This window comes from Melitaea cinxia, chromosome 12, assembly GCF_905220565.1.
Source record: "Melitaea cinxia chromosome 12, ilMelCinx1.1, whole genome shotgun sequence".
NCBI lineage: Eukaryota > Metazoa > Arthropoda > Insecta > Lepidoptera > Nymphalidae > Melitaea > Melitaea cinxia.
In genome coordinates, this window is record NC_059405.1 from 3234646 (window position 1) to 3240453 (window position 5808).

Here is a 5808-nt window from a genome sequence, read left to right on the forward strand (position 1 = left end):
TTTTTCGGATTGCATCGCGGTTTATTATTAACTTTTGATTCCCGACGTTTCGGATACTTTACAGCAACCATGGTCACGGGAGGACTGAGGTGTCAGACGTCCCAACGTTACAAAGTTATTCGAAACTACCCAACATACATCAATATCTTATTTAGTCCTATCTACGCAGAATGTGCTAATTGAGTCTTTAATCTGTGGTGAATTATGCTTGGTTTTTGATTTAATTATATTAATAATGGGGTCCCAAGCAGGTGGTAATTGCCAGCCATCTTCTCTATTGAAATTTGGATGTTTTTTAATTTCAATAGCCTCACGGATCATCCTTGGTCCTCCTTGCTCCATATTTTGAGCAGGAATTTCCTGCTCAAAATATGGAGCAGCCCGACTGGGGTAGTACCTCGACCTTACAGAAGACCACAGCTAAATAATACTGTTTTCAAGCAGTATTGTGTTCCTGTTGGGGAGTAAGGTGACCAGAGCTCCTGGGGGGGTTGGGGATTGGGTCGGCAACGCGCTTGCGATGCTTCTGGTCTTGCAGGCGTCTATAAGCTACGGTAATCGCTTACCATCAGGTAAGCCGTACGCTTGTTTGCCGACCTAGTGACCTAAAAAAAAAAAAAAAAAAAAAATTGGTTGGAATCGGTGTTCTTTTGCGAGGATCTGTGGTTTATCGAATCTAATATAATGGCTAGCTGTGTCTAGACTGTGTTCTGTGTGTGTGAGTAAAATTCGCGTAAACATTAGAAAACAATATGTACATATATGTTTATTTATATATCAAAGGTATGTTTTGTATTTAAATTATAAACTAGTAATTCACGCAGCTTTGTGTGATTCTAAATTACATTGATTTGTAACAAGCACCCAGCAAACGATATCGGTGGTCTGGCTGCCTTACTTGCCACAGAACCATAACCATTTGAGAGGATTATGATGTAATCTTATGATATCATGTTATTCAATGAAGTTAGGTTGTGGTTGCTTTCCTAGTCATGCTGCTCCAGGTTTAGAGCAAAACATTTCCTATGGCACACCTCAATAAACTAGAATATACTTGTCAATGTTAGGATGAATCCCATTTGTCATAAAGTCTAAAACTTTAGAATAACTCCACAATTACGTTTAATATAATTTAATAGTCAAAGTTCAAAGTGGAACATAACGGTACGCTCGGTTGAATCCACGTAAAATATTGACTTGCAACGAGATCCAGACGACAGCTTTGTCTAGTGATCTGAGGTGCTTGTACTAATAGCCTTTGTTCTCACCTGACTCGAGCGCTTATATTTCACAATACCTTTATTGCTTTATCCATAGAGTTGACTTAGAAGTTTTGTGTTTTGTACGAGTTTTTGTTACTACCAATTTTATTTTTAATGCTTATATAACTTTGACGAATTGTTATTCCACTCTTGAGTACTTTTTTTTCTTTCTTTTATTTAACTTTTACTACCAGATTTAATAAAATGATTGATTTGAAAATTACATAATTATAATGAGGTCTATCATAGCTTAACATAAACACTTACTATAGATATCATCCAAACCGCTATGTTAACATCTAATTTACTTAGAAAAGTAAATATTTTTAGCTGATAATATTCATTAAGCTCAGCAAATGACGAATATATATATTTTAATAATTAACATATAAAAATTAAAGTCAAAACTGATTCGAAAACATTTTACAGTTACAAAAGTTTTAACTTATTTAATTAGCAGACAAACAATACGAAAATGGAAGATATAACCTAAGAAGTTTTTGCTTTATTTTATCTCGTGCTTCATACCACGGAAAGATAAGTTACTTCATAAAAACTTAGCTCCTTATCACGACAAGGTGGTAATATTCAAAGGGTGATTTCCCCTCGGAGATAACGGTTAATCCAAGGTAGGATTTTGAAGGTGTCATAATCATTCACTTTTGACGTCACACGGAATATGAAACAGTGTTAAACTAGCACAGCGCACTACTTTGCTAATTAGACTTTTTTTATAAGAAATATGAACTAAAAAAGGAAAACTATTTTATATGTTAATTTACTACACTTTCAGCTTCAGATATATATATATATATATATATATATATATATATATATATATATATATATATATATATATATATATATATTTTTTTTTGTGTTGTGTCTGTGTCGATGATTCTTGCTTTAATATTGGATAAATATATATTGAAACTATATATTAGGTATCAATGGTACCATTGATATCTAAAATTTGAAAAACTATATATTTAAGACACTAATGGAAAATAAAAAATATATTTCGAGTTGACAATGTTTTACGATGTATTAATTTAGAGTGCGGTCTGTCTCTTTAATAATACCTTAAACTAATTTTGATTGATTGGTCATAAGTAAATTAATATTAATTTTACAACTTCTTTGGTATTTACCAACTACAATTAATATAATTATTCTTCCATTAAATACATTATTAGTAATTATGGTATTAATGTCATTTAAAAAAATCATCCCTTACTAACAGTAACATAGGTTAAGTGTACATTATAAGTATAACATAAGTGTACATATATGGTAACTAGGAAATAAGTGTACATACATATATGATAACTAGCAAATAAGTGTAAATATAGACATAGATAAGAAAAATAATAATGTTCAGAAATTAGAAAGGAATTATGTGTATACTTCTCCATAAACAGTATATAGTAAAGAAAAAAAAAACATCAGCGTCGGAACACATCCTAGTTTTACTAGGCAGTCACAGGACTGTCGATCTGTAGTAATAAAGAAAAATCGCCTGTGGTATTATTATAATGCATGCATGATTAACAAAAGGCACGGGCATTTTGAGCCCGTGGATCAAAATTTTTGAATAAAAAAAATATATTAATATCATTCATTTAATAGTATAGACATAATAAAAAAAATTATAAAGTATGTATGCGCTGTTTAGTGGTAAAGGTATAAAAAAACCAAGAAGAAGAGATCTCTCACTCAATTACTTGCATATTTGCTTTCAAAAATAACTTCAATTTGCGAAAAAAAGCCACTGCAAAATTAAAACTAGTTTCTCAATTCATTTAATTTTTTTTTTATTCACTAGTTCGTCAAACAAGCGTACGGCTCACCTGATGGTAAGAGATTACCGTAGCTTATAGACGCCTGCAACACCAGAAGCATCGTAAGCGCGTTGCCAACCCAATCTCCAATCGCCCCCAGGAGCTCTGGTCACCTTACTCATCAACAGGAACACAATACTGCTTGAAAACAGTATTATTTAGCTGTGATCTTCTGTAAGGTCGAGGTACTTCCCCAGTCAGGCTGCTCCATATTTTGAGCAAGAAATTCCTGCTGTGCACTGAGGTACAGTTAAAAAATTAAGAGAGTGAATTTCAAAGCAAAACTTTTTCGTTGAAGATTTTTGATCAGAACTACTTTAGTTAATTTATTTTGAACTTTCTAATTCTGTATCTCTTAAAGGTGTTTGTTTACACCGTCGATTGACATTTGACCTAGTACAGAGGTTCGGCTATGATAAAGAAGTCTCTTGAGTGGGTTTAGATTTTGTGATTTTCTTTTCGGTCTTTCCTTAAATTTATCATTTTGAAATCAGCAAAATCAATCAGAAAAGGCTTTATCTACGGTATAAGAGTATCGCTGACATCATAGCTTATTAGGCGTTCTTATCGACTTGATTAAGAAAACGGGCTTCTTCCACGGCCTAAAGTGAATCAAAGGATTTTCGATTACCAATCTCATTCGTGATAGTAATCTTATGTTCGTAGACATCGTCATACTTCGAATGGTCTCCTTCAGTATACGGCATAATGCAAGTTATATCGTTTAAAAATTTTATAGTGACCGTTGTGAATGAAACGAGATATTTCCATATTTGTTGTTGGTCATTTTGCGTTCTATTTCGGCACGACATTATAGGCTATTCTTATTTGTCACATTAAATCATAGCATATGTCAATCAATGATAACATATCAATCTGTTAGTGAATTTTTCACTTTCGTTAACAAAAAAGTCGAAAATTAAGTAGGTACAAAAATATTAGGTACATAGAAAATTGGTTTTTGTAAAGTTGGTTTACGGACGATAGTTTAACGTGACAATGTCATGACAAAACATCTCGTAAGACACATAGGCCAATCGAGTGGAAGAGAGATAGATGCAGCGCAAGCGTACAATGAGCGTAACGGGACAATGAGTGAGAGACTGAGTCATACCTTTTTGTGCATGCAGCCGGTGTTCATCGATTTATTTGACGTTGTCACGTCAAAACGATACAATACAAGACAGTCTCATGTGAAATAGAAAAAAAAAACCGTTGAAACGATACAAATAAATCATTTCAAATGCGCGATACCACGTCTCCATATCATAAAACCGCGAAACGAGTTTGAAAGCAAATGACGAGAACACAACTCAATATACGAGTACCCTACCTGAACGTTTTAAATTACGTCTGAATCTCCGCCTCGGGCGTAATGAGGCGAAATATCAGGACTTCACGCATATCATGACGCTAGCTGAATAACTTGTAGGTAGATTAAGTTACTAAAAATTTATTATTTATGTTACCTGCGTTGATTTGTTCAGTTTATATATTATTTTCAAAAGAGTAACTGCGGAGTTTCTTGCCGATTCTTCTCTGCAAAATCTACATTCCAATTCGGTGGTAGCTTCACTTTTACAAAAATAATAATTTATTTTTAAAGTTTTAATTTGTAAAATGACGATTCGAAAGTGCTCTTGGAGCCTATTTAAATAAAGCTATTTTTGATTTTCATTTTGATTTTGAGTGTTTCGTTCTCAGAGAGACCTTTATGAATAATCTTAAGTCTTAATATGTACAAATAAATAAAATTGGCGTGTCCGTTTGTTATATTAAAATAACCGCTTTTTACTAAATGCATATGGACGTATACACGGTAAATATACAAAAATAACATTTTTTACAATTTTTGTCTATATGTCTGTCTGTCTATTTGCTCCGGCTAATCTCTGAAACGGCTGGACCAATTTTGAAGGCACTTTCACTGGCAGATAGCTGATGTAATAAGGATTAGGTAACTTAGGCTACTTTTATTTTATATTTTTTTTAACTTTGCGAACTGAACCACTTTTTTTAATTCCATGCGGATGAAATCGCGGGCACAGCTAGACTAGCTATACAATATTATAAATATGAAAAGTTTGTTTAAACGCGCATAATATCTAAGGCACTGTTTAGAAATGAAAAATTATTTTTGTGTTGGATATTACATTTCGCGAGGCAAAACTATGGGCTAATATATTTTAGTACCTCTCTTTTCTCAAATTAGCGTGAATGAAACCGCGGTGCACAGCTACTTCGTTATACATCAAATAACGGCACTATGAATTATTATAGCACATACAACTATGTCATGTACTTTTTAACAATGACTATATTATACTTGTGAAAATGGAACTGACCCTTGAACTACCGATGGCCATACTAATTCTAATCAATTGTAAATATTCGTGTTGTAATTATAAATTGTATTTTTCCAGAACTTATACAACTTTTTTATCATATTAAGATATTTTTTGTGTATTATACTTACCGCAAATTTAATCAACTGTATGAAATGAATCGTCTTTGTAACTCTGTACTCTGTTTTGTACATCTGTATTAGAAATACATTAATACAAATATCATATTTGTTTTATCATTAAATCTTAGGCGTAACATGTGACCAATTACAAGGTATGGTATAAAAATTTCCCCATTATAAAATCTCTTTATAAATTGCATCATTGCTCTTGCGCATAACCGCAGTTTAACTACGCATT